This window comes from Mastigoproctus giganteus, chromosome 12, assembly GCF_048544385.1.
Source record: "Mastigoproctus giganteus isolate SK-2022 chromosome 12, ASM4854438v1, whole genome shotgun sequence".
Lineage (NCBI taxonomy): Eukaryota > Metazoa > Arthropoda > Arachnida > Uropygi > Thelyphonidae > Mastigoproctus > Mastigoproctus giganteus.
The window spans coordinates 141,515,492-141,536,844 of record NC_143586.1 but is presented as its reverse complement, the minus strand read 5'-3'; the positions used below and the strand labels follow the sequence as shown (position 1 = coordinate 141,536,844).

The 21,353-nt window shown below is 38.8% G+C and overlaps 1 protein-coding gene across 1 annotated transcript in view; it reads right to left on the bottom strand.

Moving 5' to 3' along the window:
• Lrp4 (LDL receptor related protein 4) overlaps positions 1 to 21,353 on the bottom strand; it is a 904,868-nt gene that overhangs the window by 760,143 nt on the left and 123,372 nt on the right. The gene's annotated exons all lie outside the window — the stretch shown is intronic.

Below are 21,353 nucleotides of genomic sequence, written 5' to 3'. Positions count from 1 at the left end.
AGATGGCACTTTTCTTGAAATTCGAAAATGATCAATTGGCAAGGAATTCCACACCGGTGAGAAAGATATTATGTATCTTTTGAAGAAACTTGAATTACCATCGTGGAAATTTTAACCATGTTTTGAATGGTGGAAGAATAGGTAAAATTCAGTGTTGTTCATTCAATTTTCTGCCAATCAAAAAGAAATATTTTGTATGCTTACAAGTAAAAATTTGCACGTAGCTTGATAAGAATTACATTGTCTTCATGTCAAGTGTCGTCAACAGCTGATTCGTTATGTACATAAAACTTACAAGAGTGCCAATTTCAATATGAAAGTATTCTGAATAATTGATTTTTCTCTTCTGGTGTTTCGGTCCTTTCCTTACAGATTTTTTTAGCAGTTTCTCTACATTTTCCATAACTTTGGAGGTACGGTGATATCCGCTTCGGATATTGGGAACTGTCCTTTCTGAAAAGGCTGCTTCTGATCGACTCCAACAACCAATATAGATAATCAATAGCCTAGACGTTGGTTGCTTTTAGTGTTTCTTTGTCGATCCGTCACTTGCACGTGTTGAATTATCTCCACCTTCATATGGGTCGAAGAAAGAACTTCCTATTTTCCACCATTGATTTGGCTTAAAGCTCTGGAATTTAGCAGTTCGCTGAGGGAAGTCGCCCATACCGTCAGTGTTCGCTTAACTGATTATTTTCTACCGGAAATATCTGCTATGGAACGCACCACCATCGCAGTGTCATAATTCTCGCATGCTTTCTCCTTAGTAATCACGGCTGGAATTGTTTAGATTAGCGCCCAGCTAAATCACGAGGCACCAGTCCATCCTAATCCATAAACTGTGTTCTAAGGAGGTGTGGTAAGTTTGGGTGTTCAGAAAATGTAGATGAAACCGCTGCACCCTTTGAAACAGCTCAGGATTGCTCTGATTATAATGGTTGTTGAACTGCATCATACTCCAAGAAAAATGGAGCCCAGAAATTAAGTTAAAATCTTCATTAATGAGTCGCTAAAGCAGTCGCTAAATTCAAAGTTGGTTGGTTGGTTGTTTGTAGGTTACATGCCAAGGTCTGAATTTCTATGCTTGCATGCTTGTCCATTATTTCTTTTCCAAAATTTAAGTTTCTTGTCGTTAGAAACTCCTTTCTACTAGGCGTGGAAAGATGATTATAATGTGGTAACTAACAGTGGTTTCTAATTATTGTTACTAAAATAATACTTTGACTCTTTGGGTAACAAACTTTTCGCTTTGGAAATAACAATACCGTCAGGACACACTGCTAGGTAATTTTTTGGACGGTGTAAGAATGTAAATTAGTTTGAGGCAAATAACTTTGATAGCAGAGCTCATCTAGCCCACGCAGCAGTTCGAATCGACACAAAAAACATGTTCCAAGTTAAGTGTTATTAACCTTCCAAGAGCGAACTCGTTGGAAGGTGCTCGACTAGAAATAGCGTTGTACTCTTCAGGGAGGCGACAACTATAGAATATAAACAGCTTTTGCTAAAAAAACCAAATAAAAAGGCGCTCTCTTCAGAGACTTCACTTTATGTAGAATTAGATTCGCAACACTTCTTTTACGTGTGCAAAGAACGTAAGCGGGTACCATGCTTAGAAGCAACTCTTGAATTCTAAACTGGAGAATTCGAAAAAATAAAATAGTAAAAAAAAAAAACCTACGACAAGCACCAAACTGTAAAGGGCAGAAAAATAAAGTCAGGCCATGGAAAGTAGAATTTTTTGACTCCTATATACAGTGCAGTATTAGTAAATTTCGCTAAAACGATTCTAAACTTGAGCACTTAAGAATCCAAGGTAGTAAGCAAAAAAAATTCTCTTAGAAATTGCAACAGAATGTAAAAATTTGTTAATAAACTTCCTCAATATAACAAGACCCTTAAATTAAGAGGGCTGCATTTAGCCGAAGAGCGGATAGGAGACTCTACTCCATCTTTTACAGTTGACAGTGTTCACCAACGGAAATTTCTTATATATATACTGAACAGATAAGTTGGTGAGTTTCTTGTAATTAACATTCAGTAATGTCATTTTAAAAGTTATCAAAAATATGACACACATTCACTGCATTTTGAAAGGCTATCACAAAAATTTCGGGGACAGACACGCATAAGAAGAAAGGTCTTCAAATAGAATGGATTCTCAATTACAGAGAGGGAAATCTCAGATCTACCATATTATCTTAAGTTTCCCAATGCCCAGTCATCACATCTCAATGAAATAAAAATTTCTCCAGGTGTCAAGAAGTGCGCCCTTGCAAGTCGTTGGAGCTTTTCCACGCCTAATTTTAATCTACCTATGAGTACCCAGAATTCAAGATTACAGTGGTGATGTGATGTGGCGCCATTCTATTCAGGTTTATCGGCCGAATATTTTCAATACCATTTTCAGAATCATTTAATATCGTCTGGATATGAGCATTTTAAGGATAAATACACGAAGTAGTAGATCACTTGGGGACATCAGTGGAACTTAAAATCCTGGGTCGCCAGAAAGAGAGATATTCACGAACGTCCCACCCCATGACTTCACCACTGTTTGGGATCTAATTAATCCGAAATATACTGCCCTCAAAAATCAGAAACCCTTGTTTTTCACTGTTCATGCAATCTTCCCGAATAAGCAACTAACTTAGACCAATATAAGCGGAGTTAAATGAGTTTGGGAATGGTATTACTGTCGGGTGTCATTATTGGATTGTCAATTCGTTCAGCTGCTGACAGTAGCATATATATTATCATGAGATGAAAGCGTAACTTTGTCCCACCGTCCAGCATGGTACAAGAAGACCTGGAAGGCTCACTCCACGTGACTAGAGGGTACTGGGTGCTGTAGTATGACAATCTCATTAGACATCCCTGCAAAACATCAATCAGGAGCTTAATGCATTAGCAGGAGTGAGGTACAAACACATTTCTTATGGAGTTTTTCACATTAACGTGATTGCAATGAGTGGCAGTCACGTCAAAGTAATACTAGCGTTTGTCCGTATACTTTTTGGAGGGTAGTATAAATCGAATAGCACTATTAGTAAGTCAGATAAAGAGTGTCCATTTACTGATGCACATTCCAAGATTTAAAATCTATAATATATATTTGGTTCATGCCGACCCTCTTGGAAAGAACTTATACGGTAATGGTAATTGAAACCGTTTAAAAGATGCAATTGCCATATTAATAATTACAAAATGTTCAACAAAAAAAATAATAAATCAAAAAATTAGGACTTAGTAGTTCGCAAGTCCAGCGGTTGCAATCTGTTATTTGCATACACGAATGTAAAAGTGAGAATAGGGAATTAGATCGGCACCTTACTTGATAGAAGTGAAAGAATCATGGAAGCACAGAAGGTCATGTAGATGAGTTGAATTGGTACTTGACAACGAATTTTACGATTGAAAGACGGTTTAAACCATTTGGGAAATAGTAACAGGGTTAGATTTCAGTAAAATAAGGAATATAGCTATCTCGTGGTAGGAGGAGAAATAGGGTTTGTTTGTGCAGTGTGTGTGTTGTTGTTGTTGTTTAGTTGTTTCTGGCTTCTTTGTCACCAGGCAGGCGATCACCTGGAAAGGCTGCCCAGTGTCCGTCTACACCACGGGGAGGTGGGCCACAGCTACGCACGTAGTGTGGCGGACCTCGAGTAGCTCGTACTGAATGCCCAAAACGAGTTTGGGATCATTCAAAGAGAAAAAAAAAAAAAAATCCAAAGTCCACTTGTTAAATGCAAGACTAGTAGAGCCTAACCCCAGGCACCAGCAAAATCTTGCACCCACAGACAGTAATGAGTCCTTGGGTGCCAGCAAAAAAAAAAATTAATCTCGCTCCCACATGGAGAAAGCAGTGAGTGCCAGCAATCCCGTACCACAGGAGACCCAAATCCTGGGTACCAGCAAAAGAGTTCGCCTCGTGAGGCCACAATTTCTGCTCCTTTAGGAGCTGTGGGGAAACAGAAAATAAAAACTCCGATCCATGGCAGGAGAAGGCAAGTTCGTATTGTCAGGTAAGTGCAGCCAATAAAGTCCAATCAGGTAGTCCAGTCGGTTGAGTCCTATCGAAAAGGCATTCTGTTTTGAAATTAGTTCTTCTGGGAAAAGAGAAATATCATAGCAAGTATTCTATCTTAGGTACATCCTGTCAAGTTAGTAGGTCCATTTTATAATATAACCGTGATAGGTGCGCTGAATACTAAGTATTTGTTTCAATAGAGTCCAAGAGCGTAATCAAGTATCAGCATAAGTTTTTTTTTTCTTCTCTTCTTCTCTATTGTTTGAAGTTTAGGATACATTTCTAGATAAATGCAAAAAGCCTATTGTACAGCTAACATTCACGTAAGGTAGTGGTTGGAAGTTTAAGAGTTTGTTGTAGATGGCGTAGGTGTATTTGCCAGCTGTCCGACAGTTGAAGAAGAAGCAGGAGATGGAGCAGCCAACATCTGTTTTCTTTTTGTGAATACTTCTAGTGCAAATCTTTGAAATGTCTGAAAGGATTCTTCATTTTTCACGAATATAGCTTCATTTCCCTCAGCAAAATTATTATGATAAGATTTTATTGTTGATCTTTGGTCATTGTAGTTGGAGCAATGTTAAATCACATGAGCCCAAGTTTTCTCGGACCCGCAGGAGCAAAGCTGTGAGTTGACAAGGCCGGATTGAAATAATTTTGAATTTAAGAATCCGTGACCAGTGATTAAGTATGAAGAGCACAAACTAGGGCTGAACCGTTTCTTAACATCTCTTCCTATGGCAAAGGTAACATTTGATATAAAGTTTCGTGTCACATGCCCAGAGACTAAGGTCATATTGCTCCTTATATGCTGTCTGTAAATTGCGTGTGTTCTGTGGTCTATCTTCTGCTTGCAGGATGAAAATCCCGAGTTCGCGGGAGAAAACAAAACATGCTACCCTCGCCTGAGATCCACCAACTCAGCCACTTTGTAGAAAAGGCTCATAAAAAGTTTCTCCCGTCGTCGATTGCACTTGAGCTCAGGTCTTTTCCACCCGGTGGTTGAAATCAGAGATCAACGATTTTACCAACGGTGCTACTGACGAGGGCACCGATCTCGGAGAGGAGTCAATAGGCCATATATCAGGGTGTCAATAGTTAGATATATTACCGAAGCTCAGGGAAAGATAAGGCTCTGATGGTGAATGGTATGCATTCGACTATACTAACAAGAAAAATCTGCATTGGGAAGCCATTGGGAATATTAATTAAGATTATTATTAGATTCCAGGACGATCCCAGCGGGATGAAGAACCATCCCCCCCCCCATCCACAACCGGGGCGCAAAAGAAGTGATGGACAACTGAATTAGTCTATAGACCAATACAATGAGTAAAAACATAGAATTTGTGGTTAAAGATAGCAATAATGTCCTTAATGAATTACAGCTTGATTACGTGAAGAAAACTTTCCTGGTCTATGTGATTAATTATTATGAAAATTCATAAAACAGTTTGATGCAAAAACAACCCTGACAATACTTACCTCGAATTTAGTAACGCAATTGATAAGGTTACTCATAAAAGGGCATTATATAAACTGGAGATATTGCGATTGCGGTAAGAAGCCTTCATTTGATCAGGGAATGGCTAAAAGACAGCAGCCAGAAGATAATCACTGACATTCTTCAGCATGGCTCGCTGAACCTAGTGAAGTCCTTCAGAGATCAGTGCTGGGACCTCTTCTGTTCTAATCTTTAGTGATATTGATGAAGGAGTGAAGGGGAAATTCTCTAAACCTGCTGAGACTTGAACGAATGAAGAAACTCAGAATGAGGAGGCCATGTATCTTCAAAATATCTTGGATGATTGCTGGTTGGTTGTAGGGCTTTAAGCGCATGAACAAATTAGAACAAATTGTGCCATATACACTGAGTGATCACTGAATTATGACTACCACTATGAAAACTGAATGCGACCCGTTGACCAAGTGAGGTACGAGAATGCACAGTTAGTCGACCTACGTAGCATAGATAAGGTGTCAGTGGTTCAGTAGATAGTAAATTTCCGAGCGTATTGGGTAAAAGGAAGGATTTATCGAACTTTGATAAAGAACAGATTGTGGGAGCTCGACGAGCTGGTGCGTCGATTTCCCAAACGGCTGAACTGGTGGGGTGTTCGAGGGCCGCCGTTGTTAAAGTGTACCAGGACTGCAGTCAAAATGGTCAAACAACGACCCGACTACAAAGGTGAGAGAAAGGTTGATGTCAGAGGTGAGCGCCAGGTCCGACGACTCGTATAGGCGCAGTACTGTTGAAGAGTTGACTACCCAATACAACATGGGCCAATCCGGAACAATATCTAGCATGACCACGCGTCGCACGCTCGCACGTATGGGCTGTACCAGCAGACGACCCCTACGGCATCCTCCCTTAACCAAGGTTCATCGGCGTAAAAGACTCGCCTGGTGCAAAGAGCATGCAAGTTAGACGTTAGAAGACTGGAAGGTGTGCTGGTCGGATGAGTCACGTTATTTACGCCACACCGTGGATGGTCGTGTACGGATTTGGCGTCAACAACATGAGGCTCTTCATCCATCATGCATGGTATCAAAAGTGCAGGCCGGTGGAGGCGAGTGTATGGTGTGGGGAATGTTTCACTGGCAGGAACTTGGACCCCTGGTGCATGTGGAACAACGTATTAGTGGTCTCCGCTATCGTCAACTGCTTACTGACTGTGTACACCCCGCTATGTTACACTTTTTCCCGAATGGCGATGGTGTCTTCCAAGATGACAATGCTCCTAGCCCTAGGGCACTTGATGTGCAGGAATGGTTTGAGGAACTCAGTTCTGACTTCCAGCATATCGACTGGCCTCTGAACTCCCCAGATATCGATCCCATAGAGCACTTGTGGGGCATTATGGAAAGGCATATCAGACGTCTGGATACACCAATCACCTCCATATCTGCATTGTTGATCGCATTGCACACAGCTTGGGTGGCCCTACCTCACGAACGCTTCCGAAGTCTTGTTGAATCAATGCCACGTCGGATAGTTGCTGTACTGAGGACAAAAGGAGGACCTACGAAGTATCAGGTAGGCTTTGGTTTTTAGGAGCATTAGCAACTAAGGCCATATTGCTCAGGGAAATGCGGTGGTCATTCCTTGACCTTTCCGCATCCTCTGTATTTGGTGGTGACGGGCTCGAACCCCGGTCTAATCAAGAAGCGTGTCCTACGCACTGCTGCTCCTTCCCACCTGGCTACGGAGGCGCCTATCAGGTAGGCGGTCATAATTCAGTGATCACTCAGTGTATATTGTCTGCAAATTGCGAGAGTTATAAGGTTTGCTGTTTGATGAACGAAAACTAGAGTTTCCAGAAAAGAACAATGCTACCCGCGATCGAGACGGACTAATTCGACCACATTGTGAAAAAGGCAATAAAAATTCCTCGCATCATTGACGGGATTCGAACTCGGGGCTTTTCCAACCGATGTGGGAAGAACAATCATAATACCAATTGTGCTACCCATGAGATAGTTGTAGAAAAATGTCAACTATAATTTAATGCCTCGAACGTAAGGTTATTTAAATAGAAAACTAATCATAATTTACTTGTAAACTAGGGGAAAGAAGTTTAAAGTGCTTCAGAACGGAAAAAGCATGCACACCTGCCTGAGACCGAATAACTCAGTCAAACCGTGGAAAGACCATAGTGGTATAGTGTTTGGTCGAAAGACCATAAGAGTTCCTCGTTTTATGGGAAACAGTTATTATAGACGTTGCGCTATTTGCGAGGGCAGCGATTGAATTACGTTTCTTACCAGTCAAAATAGGCAAACCCATCACAGAATACAGCATTTTGAAGGAAAAGACTCCCTTCTTTTCTTGCCAACCATTTAAAAATTGGTCGGAGTCTGTACAGATACGCTGCCATTGTATAAAAGGAAAGAATTATACAAAACTAGAAATTTTCTTAGGCACACACTGCAGGTAAACAGCAATTAAAACTTGTGCTTTGATCACTATATATTATTCATACAATAAAATCTACATACATAGCTGCTACATTCGACTTTCGTTAGGAGTTCTTTAAATCTAAATTTTAGATTCGAAATTAAGTTTCACTGACGACATACGCGTTTCATATTAAACTACTCCACTGGATTATTTATCAGTAGAGTCAGCTTTCGATCATTAGCTTACTTTGGATTTTTCTATCTACGGATTTCTGTTTGGAATGTCTCTTAAACACTAACTCATTATGATAGCTTCAAGCAATATACTCTTTCAGATTTTTTCCTCTTCAGAAATGGTGTGAAGTTTCGTCTATAACAATGGTCTCTTGTCTAGACTTGGCTGCCAAGAATATTTCCAAAGTTTCATCAAAAAAGAGATCTAGGCGTGTTTTGTTTCTTTCACCTGGCTGGATATCCCTCTCACACTCAGCACTGCTATAAGGGACTGTTAAAATGCCAAGATTTTGTCCCTGAAGAATTCATTAACTTGTCTTTTTTCGGAACTCCTTTTTAGACCACGAACTGTATTTGGATATGAGTCTATGCCGCTCACTAGTGATTGCATTTTTCAGAATCAATAGGAGTTTCGAAAACTGCTCGTATGACTTTTCTCACCTTCTAATCTCTTCTTTAAAGACTTGTCGAATGTCAGCCAGACTTAAACATTTATTATGCACGCTTCAAAACATTTTTCACTTCACTCGTACGCATTAAATTGAAACCGTTTAAATGTCTTTTCTTTTAGTTCTTTCTAGACAGTAGTAAATATACACCAAATATTCAATTTCACAGGAGTCATGCAGTCCCCTTTCCAGAACAAAAAATTGAAGTAACAAAGACAATCTATCATCACCAACTGCTCAAGCTCTTTTTTAAATACAACCCTAGCTATTCAAGTTTTAGGTCTATCGAAACAAAGACATTATCAAAACTAAATGATTAATGCAGCTCGTAGGAAGATTATGTTCTATGACAAATGATAAGAATGTTGCGTTGTATTTCTTTGGCATCTTACTGGAGGACAGTATTAATTAGCTAGTCAGCACGCATACTGAATCCCGAAACACCATCATTATTATTCTCCTATAAGCACAACTAGCTCTCCAATATCTAGACTCCCCCCCGCATTATCCACCATGTGAGGCTAAACATCAGAATGAAAATGCCACAAGGATGGGTAAGTTCTCCCAACATCTGGGATCTTTGCAGCTGGTGCTGGTCTGTTCATAAAAATTTTTGATTTTTATACACAGTAATATGCACTCACTGGTTAACACATTTGAAACATTTCGTCATTAGCGCCCTACGTTCTTGTCGTCTGGGGTGGGCGGTTAGGGGTTCATCCCCCTGACTGGCTAAACGGGTACCGAGTGGTAGGGCAGAGTGAATTTTGTTAAATTGCATTTTTGTGCCCTCAAGTTAAGCTTTTGGGACCCCCGCTCGTTAAACTTGAGCGGGGGGTGTTTTTAAATAAGTCTCCGGATAGATTTTCGGATTCTTGTGTTTTTTGAGTTAAAGTTGTTTGGGTCTTATAGACTCAAGTGTTTAAAGTTCTAAGACTTGTGTTTAAAGTTAAAAGTTGTAAATAGTTGATAATTTTAAAAATGTCCGGTAAGAAGTCGAGCGCTGGCTCTCTTTCCAAGAAGAAAGCAAACACTGAGATTGATACAAGTAGTGATTCGGATGAATCAGAGAGTAGAAACTCTGAAGTTTTGGAAGATGATATGAAAAGGAAAATGCAGAAAGATACCACGGGTGGAGCCAAAAGTAAGAAGGCTGGGAGTAGTCAACCAGTCGGACAATCTAAGAGAAAGGCAGTGTGGACACCAGAAAAGAAATTGGAAACGATGAATGCTATGAAGACATTGTTGAATGGTATGGCAAAAAGTCCTGAATCAGGGATTGTTGCTGTAAATGGACTAGAGAAGGTAGTGGAGGCACGAAAGAGACTAAGGGATCTCTTGTTCCAAAGAGAAAATCGTGTTACTAGCAATGTCGCAAACAAGATTCTAGACATATGGGATGATTTAGAAATGGTTGTAATGGAGCTGGAAATAGATTTGAATGTTAGTAAAGCAGAAAAGAAGGATATACAAGAAGTGTGTAGAAAGGACTATGCTGCTGTGGTGAAAGGGACGGGTGTTGAAAAACCCAAAGTGCTGATTATCACTACTAAGAATAATAAACATAAAAGTAGTGAGGACATTAGACAAGACTTAATTGGAAAAGTAAGACCTGAATTGCAAGATGTTAAAGTAAGAAACCTTAGAGCAGTGCAGGATAAGAAGATCATCCTAGAAGTCGAATCTGAAAAGGATATTGATATGATTACGGAGTGTCCGAAATTTAAAGAACTAAAACTCTGTGCGGATAAGATCAAGAAGCGACATCCAAAAGTCTTAATTTATGACGTGGAACAAGATGTAAATAAAGATGAGTTGAAAGAACAGTTGTGGGTAAAAAACTTAAAAGACTATGGAATTAGTCAAGAAGAATTCCAGGAAAATTTTGATGTGATCTCTGTGAATAAAGCAAAGAATAAGAACTTGAACAATTGGATAGTGCAGGTAGCTGGTCCGGTGCACAAGCGGTTAACTAGAACAGGAAGAGTGTTTGTGCATTGGTCTGCCTGTCGGGTTCGTGACATTGTCACGGTGACCCAGTGTTATAGATGTATGGCCTTTGGCCATATTGCAAAAGTTTGTAAAGGAAAGGTATTTTGTGGACACTGCTCAACTGAAGGACACTCTTATAAAGAGTGTATAAACAAAGGAAATGTACCTTGTTGCATAAATTGCAAACGTCATAAAGTAATAGGTGAGCATAGTGCTGTAGACCACAGCTGTCCAGAATATAATAGAGCAATGGCCTTAAATCAAAAAAGAACTGATTACGACTGAATTGATGTAGTGTGGTCAATGGTTGTGATCTGTTTTGGGTTGCTGTGGCTTTGTCATGGGCCTGGCAGGTATGGCTTAATGTAAGTATGTTAAGCTTGGAAAGAGACTCAGTGTGAGACTAGTTTTAAACTAAATTATAAAGTTTAAAATTTTTAACTTCTATTGCGAGTAGAGGTCTTCCTCCTCGAGGAAGGGGCGGTAACTGTTGTCACACGGGATATTCGTTTATCTCTGTGTGACAACAGGCTAAAGACCGATATAACGAACATTAATCAACAGAAATGTTTAGAAATAATTTGGTCTAATAACTATCATAGTGATGATAAATCACCAAAATATAATTGTAATATCAAAAGTTTAAAGACTTTTGCGCAGATAGGCTATTGCCTGGGTGGCGCACTGAAGGTTCTGTTGCTTAATGGAAATTAGCGTCAACAGATAATTAAACGTACGGTACGCGAATAAAGTGGTCACATGGTATGATCACAAGCACCTGGTGACAGATAAATACAATACTCTTTTCAGTACCTTCTTATTTGATCCGGCCATAGGAAAGACTGTGATCTTTCCGATTTTCAGAAAAGTGTTGCTGTTGGAGCACCTTCAGCAGGAGCCACAATTAAGAAATTAAAAGAAATCACTGGTTTGTTGAAAGCAACCATATAAAATTTTGCAATGCGTGGAATACGAATGGAGAATGCAGTTCTAAAAGGAACAACAAGAATCAATGTCCAGTGTGGAACAAATGACTGAAAAATTCAATTTAAGCAAAGAAAGATAACATATATGGGGTGGGAATTGAAGAATCTGGGATTTTTGGTAGTCGTATGCCCATCTAGATTTGACTGGAGTGGTGCCGCCAGTGCCATGACTGTGGAACAGTGGAAAAAGATCACATGGTGTGACAAATCTAGATTTACACTTCGTTGCACCAGTGGTAGGATGACAGTGCGGTGTGAACCTCATGAAGCCATGTACCCAAATTTTCCCGTGTTCACTATTCAAGCGGGTTCATGTGTTATCATGGCATGGAGTATATTCTGTTTGTACGGATTGGTCCGCTCATACCGTTAGAAGATCGTATTACCTCCAATGAATATCTTTGTGTCGTATCGGACCAATTTCACGTTGCAATGCTTCATTTTTATTGGGATTTTGATGGATTCTTTCAATACGACAACGCAACTATCCATCATGCAAAATTTGTATCTTAATGGCGGATAATTTGGAAATTTCCCAATATTTCCAACATGTACCTTGGCCACCTAATTTTTCAGATCTCAGTCCATTTGAGAATGTCTCAGATAATTTGGAAAGTGCGGTTTGGCTTCTCAGTTCTCCATCGACCACAATAGAGCAGCTGACAAATATTCTGATGGAAGAGTAGTCAAATCTGAAGCTATACTTCCTCAGACACATAGTGGAATTAATGCCATGGCATGCAAGACTGTAATTTGGGCAAAATATAGCCCTGCTAGAGATTGAATAAAGGTTTCTAATTATTAGGCCAGTGAGTGTATGTACATAAATGTTACTTTATCCTTAGTTGCATAATGGCTGTATAATCCTTAGTTTATCCTTGGTCTCGAGAAGTTCGCTCTTCTAGAGGGGCAAAATGCGCCTCACGGTCTTCCCTCATAGTTATTTACATTTCTATAAAACGCTGTAAACCAACATAAATGCAATTAAATTATGGAAATATTTAAAATTAAGAGATTTTCTTTAAATTCAGTCGATACAATACTACTGGATGTTATAACATATTATTATTAATGTAGAAAATATTTTCAAAGCACTTTTGATAAAATAATTATGTCAGCATAGGTACTGTCTAGCGCTTTAAAGCTTTTTAAATAAACGAAGTAAAACCTGCTCTCGTTTTAAGCAGTTTGGAGAAGAAAAAAAGTTGAGGCCAATGTAAATTTGTCTACCCGAATGTGGGTTGGTAAGCAGTGACGGTTGGGTCAAGGACAAGGGGCCGCTCAGCGCAAAGTTAGGGGAATAAAAACAATTTCTTGTCTGATAAGAAAAGTTAGAAAAACGAAGTCAGGGATCGTCTATCTGGCATCTGAGAAATGTAATGATTTTTTTTTTTTTAGCTGTACAACCGGTGTGTGTGTTGGGGGGGGGGGGAATTCGTGTGATAACCCAACCGGGCCTCGTCTGGATCATCCCAAGAGGAACATTTTTCTCTCTTTTTTATCATGTGACCATATCGTACTTTGTGGAAGAATTTTCTTTATAGAAATTTCATTTTTTTGTGATCGCCACTGTGATTCTTCTAAAAACTTTGGGCATACACTTAGTGTTTGATGGTTTATGCAAATGAAAGTGATGTTGAAATAAGGATTAATGTTATTTAGATAAAAAATATATATTTATTTAGGTTTTATAAAACGTTATTCCAATTACCCTTGGACAGTAACTCGAGTCATTATGATCTTACACCATAAAGAGCTTGGCCCTTCGATGATACGGTATGTTTAGAAATAATATAACTTTAGTACTGTACTCTTTTTTTAAAAAAAAGTCCATATGGAAGGCAGTTTTTGAAATATTATCCGGGATACGAAAAATATTTCAAGTTAGGTTAACTATAATTCGGTTTGCACGTATTTTAATGAGCCACCTGAAATCTCACCAACAGAAATCCGACAATTATTATTTTTCTGTCCGTTCGTCCGTCCGCATGTAATAACTCGACTTCCAGTGAATGCATTTTCATGAAATTTTATATTTTGCTCTGTTAGAACGATTCTTCCAGAGTTTCCAATTTCATTAAAATCGGACCAATAGAAATACAACTAGAAATACTGCTGAATCACAACAGTTACATTAATACAGATCGAAAAGAAAAATAACAAAAAAATTACCGATCTTGTTCTATAGGAAGTTAACTACAAATCCGTTATCCATAGAGTTTAATCGATAAGTCTAATCTTACATTTTGTTTTTGTATTTTTTATTTGTTTCCTTTTGTTCTTTTTTGCTTCCCTTCTTTTTATTTTCGAGGACGTAACTAGTGGCCATTACCAGCCACAGACATCCGATTTGTCCGCGTCCGACACCATTCTTTCCTACCAAATGCGTGTCCCGTAGCGTCGTAAACATCATTACGCGTCTCCAAGGAGCGGAGATCACAGTTTGCGCTAATGGTGGAAGTCGTTGTTTTTCCCCCCCTGGTATCAGCCCGAATAGCTTGTGCTCACGAAAGACAGTCCAGTGGAAATATCCCTACGTACCCTAACAATCTTTGTCTTCTTCTTTGGTTACCCGGGACAAAAAAAAAACAACTTAAAAGGGATTCTTTAAAGTAAAAAAAAAGAAAGACTAAAACCAATAGCTTGCAAATAATGAGAGAAATATTTGTAGAAATAGAGGAAAATAAACTAACCAAGATTTAATTCAGTCTTTGATAGATAGGTGGCGCTTTACTAAGAAGTGTCAATTATTAAATGCGTTCATTGTTTCCTCGAGTTAAGGTCTACTAATTCCTAAACTTATTTCGGTTGATATTTTAATACTTCTACTTCCCAACAGGGGCATTTTCAGAAACCTTTTTGTCTATAAGCGCCCACTGTCGAGAAGTATAAGTACTAAAATATCAACCGACACAAGTTTCCGAATTAGTAGACCTAACTCATGGAAACAGTTTAATGAACATCTTTAATTATTGAGTTTTCAATGAAGCGCCCCCTATCTGTGAACAACTGCACTAAAACATCAGACTGCTATTAAATCTTGGTTAGTTTGCTTCTTCCTACGAGAGAGCAGACGAGTACATCAAAGTTTAATTGGATATACGATCTTCCCGAGACAGCGATTAAGAAAAGTATGAGTTTCAGTTTAAAACAGACGAGTTTCAGGAGCTGTTTTCCTTCTCTGCTGGAAAGAAAAGACAAGTAATTGGTTATATGATATTTTGGTACTTTGTGAAAAATTCGACAGTATCTTACTGCAAACTTACTTATTGATTTGTTTCCACCAAACACGTAACTTGCTGAAACGCGGAAGACTAGAGTACCAAGATAGTGCAGTAAAGTGATACGCCTAAGTATTTCACGAGTGATAGTAAGAAAGAACCAAGAATGGCTTTGTAGAAAGTGGACATTAGTCTGCTTTCTACTAAGTGGGAGTAGAGTCCTCAGTGCTCGAATGAGAGGGCAAAGTTTAATGAATCACGCTACATTTGAGTAATGTAATTCGCGAGTAGCCAGTATCATTAAAAAGAGACGTTCAGAGTGCAAATTACTGAGAACTGCAAGTCACGAAGTGACAAGCAGGAAGTGGTTAATATTTAATACGCGACATATCTTGATGGGACTTCTAGAGGCTTTCTGCGTGCACTGAAAGTTTAAGAAAAATAAATGCGCATTTCATGTGTTGAGGAATTAACCTCTTAGTGCACCTACATGATTTTTAGATTATATTATTAACCTATTAGGAATATTAACCTGGGCAGCTATTTGTCCCTTTCTTCCTTTAGTGTATCGTAGCTCAAACTCACGCGCTTAAATTTTATTTCTTGCTCAGGGGTACGGTTGGCCCAGATTATCTTTTCATGCACAACAATGCCACTGTACATAGAGCTCAAGTGGTGGAGGAATGTTTTGAAACTGAAGATATCCAATGACTGCCGTGGCCAGCACGATCACCAAACTTAAATCCATTGCATGCCAATAGCCAACTGTTCGGCCACTTGTTGAGCTGAAGTCTGCACTGGTGGAAGAATGGGATTTGTTGCCCCAGAATCTTATAGACACTCTTATATCAGCATGGTTCATGATCCTTTCCAACGGCTAAACAGGGTTGTCAGGCCTGTTTAGCCCTTGGAGGGGATCATACGCCTTACTCACATCATGTGACCATATTTTCGAGCATCTTCTATCGATGCTATACCATCATTCCAAATTTTATCCCGTTTCACTGCAAGCTGCACGAGTTACACCATGTTTTCTACATGTTCTGTTAATTTTCTCGAGTAGTGTAGTTATAAGTTTTTATTCATATATATTTAAATTAGATCTGTGATTATTTGGAGGGTTTATTTTTGAAAAAAAAAATTTTTATAGAATTTCAACTGGCTTACAAATTTTATTGTTATTATATATACGTTGCTTATTAATGATTATGTAATTAACTAATGAGTGCATTATTTGATCATAAAATCGAGACATTTGGGGTAGCCAAATACAAAACAGTCAGTCTTATATTCTTATATAGGAGCCGGCTTATGACATGCGGACGGACGGGCACGTAATTTTATAATTAGAGCTTATAGAAAGATTATTGAACAATTCCAAATTTCATTAAAATCTGAATAATAGAAATCCAGCAATTATTAATTTTTTTCAGTCGTTGCTTTTTGCTTTTTTTTTGTTATAAATCATGAATTATTACTATTTACTAAGTGCACTGCGTACGTTAACTTGCTTTAATGTTAAACTCTAGATATTTATTTGCAATTATCGAAATAAAAATCGATAATCTCAAAGATTCTCATTGAAGAAACTCATAATCACTACTTGACACTGAGTGAGGAAAAACGGGAAGTAAAATAAAGAAAACAAAAAGGAACGAAATATAAAAAATGCAATATAATATGAGTCTCTATTTTATCCTATTTCAAGTGTATTTGAAAGCTCACTCTTCGAGAAAAGTTTCGAATTAATTTTTGTCAGAGTTCAGCCATATTAGGAAAAAAAGGAACTTGGATTTGAGTATTGCAATTTCATAGCAATTTTCTCAGCATCAATTGTTGCCAAATCATACAAGGGACTGAGTCCTTTTGGGATGGTTTGTGCTCACTATTAAACGGTGTCTGATGGGTGAAGTTAAAACCGTGAAAATTTAAAAATCTTCTGAAGTTTAAATTTTAACAGTTCAACTAAATTAAATTCATCAGTAATTGTAGGAAACCTCATGAGAACACCTCACTACATGATTGAGTAAACCTTAGTTTTCTCCATCATGAAAATAACTAATGAAGTTCGATTATTACTCTTCAGAGATTTTTAGATATTTCTTTTAAACTCCAATTTATACCGTTGAAAACGTGAGGCAGAATGCAAAGATGCGCACCCCATTCACCATTCTACTACATGGGAAAAGTCATTCCAGCTACTTATCGATTGTTCCTGTCCTCGTGCAGTGCGAATGCAATAAGCAATAAAGGGGATCCTGAACCGCATGCTCAACGATTCAAACCAACTCGTTCCAGGGAGCAGCACATTTTACTGTCTCAGTTTTATATGGGCAGACATTCCACGAGAATCACTGACACCGTATTATATGCAAAGGGTGCATAATTGCTGTCAATAACTCATAATTCGCGGACCAGTTTTCTATCGGTGGTTGCTTCGTCACTGTGCCCATAACTCCAGGTTTTCGATTAGAATCTCGCAGACAGAAGCAACATGCTTCAAGAGGGGTGAAATCTTCTATTTGCGTAATCTCCAGACCTTAGAAGATGGGAAATATACCACACACAACGCGTACTGCAAATTTATTTTGTTTATTTATCATAAGCAAGGCAACTAAGACCTAAAAAAGCCTCTAAAAATTCCTAGCATCATAGAAAGGATTAAAATTCAACCCTTTACAACCCGGTATATCAGGACAGTGATTATAACCACTGTGCTGCCCGCGAGGGTCATCATTCCGTTTCTGTTCATTGCACGTTTTTTGGAGCTTAAAACTGTGAGGTCAGGGTTAAATCTGACTGGGACGGACAGTCAAATTTAACCCTGATTGCACAGCTTGAAACGATGGTGGATACTCCAATGCTCCTTGCGGGATTTCAATAACGAAAAGCTTTTGACTCGGTGGGATATTGATCCCGAACTGTTGTGGACTTCTCTGTCAGTTGTAAGATTAAGATTGAAGAAGGCAATTTTTGCCTAACTGGGTTAAGACAGGTTGTGAACGCATTAAATTGTTTGTTGTTGCATCAGCAATTCAGATCATATGCGCCATTGTGTGTCTGTACAAGTGTGTGCAGAGTACAAGAATTTCACTTTGTGCTGGCTGAAAAACCAAGGATAACTATGGGGAGAAAACTCCCACTTCCTTCACCTAAGATCGGCTAGCTAGAGCAGCGATTGAAGAAGCCTTTAGAAATTCCTCCAGCCAATGATGGAACTCGAACCCAGGCCTTACCAAACAGGTGACAAGAGGCGAAACTGTGTGTGTGCGTGTTCTCAGCACAGAGGCATGTCTAACCACTAATATACTTGTATATTTGTTATCTGTGAACTCCTTTCATATATTTTTCCCACTTCGAGAAGAAAAAGTAATAAATTTTATTGTGCCTCGCAGTTTTCACTTAAGGTGCAATTATCTATACGACTGTTAAAGAATCCCCTTCAGCGACGTTTGTGCACCAATTACCAGCCTAATGGGCAACACTCACGATCCTGTAAACATCTAAGTGACTGCTCTCACATTATATCTTGTCTTCCATCTGTGTGCAAGGTCAAATTTCGTGCTCTCTGTGATACTAAAGCACAGTGCTCATGTTCAATTCACTTCCAGGAGAAAAATGCGCCCAATACGAGGAAACTTTCCCAAAAATGCAGGAACGAGTAACAGGAGAAAGCTATTTGATAAATTTGTGGATTATTTCGGAGTTTTAATGGAATATTGAAACTCGAAATTTTAAAAAGAAGAACGCACCTGCTCAGATGACGCCAGCACTGTTAAAGGACTGCTCCCTGGAGAAAAAACTAAAAATATATCATATTATATATCTAAATAAACTTGACTATGTTTCTATTTTCAATATTGAAATCTATCTTCCGGCCTAGATTTGGGGTTCTGGCTCTCTCTCTCTCTCTCGTTAACGATTTCTCCAAAATTATTAAAATTTCTTACTTATTAGTATTCCCCACTGGACTAAACTTACTTTTGAACAAGTTGCCCAACCACAAAAACGACTCCTGTTACAAGTTACGGTCATACATGAAATTTCCAATACTACTTCCAGGTATTATTCAATAGCATCTGATTGAAATTTTCAAGGGAACTACCACAGCTCTAGTGGGCTCAGACAAGTTCCCTCTGTTTATAATAGAAATCAGTAATATATGCAGATATTTGCTGAAAATATGGATCTCCTGGTCCATATTTTCAACAGAATCTTAGAAAATCGAAAGATTCTTGAAATTTGGAACACGTACTATGTTCATCCGGTTCCTAAGCGGAAAGAGACTAAGCGGCCATTAGATTTTAGACCTACTGCCATCAGGTGGGTTACTTAAGATATTGGAAAAAGCAATTCAGCTCTCCATTGCAGACCATTGTTTTAACCACAGGCCCAGTGTCTCCACACGATGTTCAAGGAGAGAGCTAAATATAGCAACCTCATAGATACCTTTATAAGAATCCAAAAAGCCCTCAACGATAGGACACAACTTGTGGCAACTTTCTTTGATATAAAAGCAGTCTATGACAGAATACACGTAACGGTTCTAATCTCCATTCTCAAGAATTACTTCGATATCACAGACAGTATTCTTAGCAAAACTAAATCAACCCTGAGAACCACACACCTCATCATCTCACATTACAGCTACCTTAGAACATATCGATGACGCGAGGAATTTTTATGGGCCTTTTTCACAACGTGGCTGATTTAGTCGATCTCAGGCAAGAGTAGCATGGTTTTTTTTCTCCCGGAAACTCGGGTAACGGTTTCAGCACTACACTGCTTCCAATTGCAGGACACATCATCAGTCGTGGACATAGGGACTATCTAGTGCCGTTGAAATGTGGTATAGGTTGATTGTTTATGTGGCACCCTGTTAAGATTCCACGCTAGATGAGTTAACTCCTATCGGAGTTAAGACTTCCATCTTGCATTCACAAGTTGTGTCTGATGTTTGGATGAGAAGGGGCCAACTATCAATGGAAGAGTGTTCGGATATTAATGGGAAGGCAGTGTATGTTTCATGCATATTTTACTAAGAAGTCACAATAGAAAATCCTTAGTTAGGGGACTTCTAACTAAACTGGGAGGGAGACAAGAAAACCCTGTTAGAAAAGCGTCAACTGGGCGTCCCCATACAAAGAAATAAACTTTTTAATAAGATGATTGGTAATGCTCAGTCAGAATAAAAAGCATACTCTGTGGCATGCATATTTTATAGTGTCTGAAATACTGTGTTATATTAAAAGCACTTCAATTCTAAAAAAAATACGTAGGAGCACTCTAGTTATACATCAACGGTTGCTTTTAGTATCTCATTGCATTATGACATATCAGGAGGAGGTCTTTTGCCAGGTCTTCCTGCCTTGTGAATCTCCAATACAGCTTAATCGGTTTCGCGTAGGGACTTGAGGAAATGCATTGCCGAGACTTGGTAATGCAGTAAAGCTAACTTCTCTTCTTTATGTTGCAGTAATATATTCTGTTCGGAGGGCAGTTACCACCATCTTCCTGAAAGTAATGAGAAACTAATACATTTACCATGGAACAGCAGGCGCGCGCAAGAGGAAAGATCAAAGGCTACATCATTGCTACACATCAGAGGTAGTCTATCTTTTTCACTAGAAACTTCGATTTTTCCTACTACGTACAGAACGATCTAGAATACGTGCAACTTACAGACATTATATACTGACTCCTCTTGGCCTCGACACTTAACCAACCCAATTCTCCATAATTCTTCTTAAGAGGAGCACGCTAGTGATAAATCGGCTTACGCTCTAGAAGAAGATTCTTGCTAAACGACGACATAATTCCGTTAAGATATCTTCAATGAATGGGTTGATTATAACTTTATACATCTTTACGACAATCAATGCGTCAGCATGCATGGATGAAATACTATTTGACTTAAAATACTCGTCTCTAAGTAGTGTTGACAAAGTTTTAATTGTGACTGTGCATAATCTCATCTGTGTTTCATACTAGAGACACTTTTATGCTCCAATTCTTACTGTACATAAAGACTGCCCTCCATGATGGTATAATGGTTCCACCACTTGTCACTCGTTTGGAGGTTTGGATCCCTATCAAGACTAGAGGAATTTTTAAAGGCTTTTTCAAATCGGGGTTGTAAGTAGCTGATCTCAGGAGGAGGAGGGAGTATAATTTCCTCTCGTGAGTTATCCAGGGTTTGTCAACCAGCCCAGGCTTCTACATATAAATACACGCGGTTATGAGCGTAAGTCCTTATACAACTTATAGTTTTCGTATTATTTCTCTTCCTGCCACCAAAAGGTACCAATTCATTTTATCCTTGAATTCCTCCAAACTGACAACCTTGACCACTCGGGAAGTCATTTTATTCTAGTGGTCTCTGATATGTTAAACAAATGTAAAGTTCCTATGGTCCAGTACATTAGTTTTCACCGACAGCTTGTATTTATCCCATAGTTTTTGCACTACATTTTAATATGAAACCACTAAACCCCTCTACCACTTTTCTGTATACATGTGTATACGCAATCGTGAGCCAAAACATTAT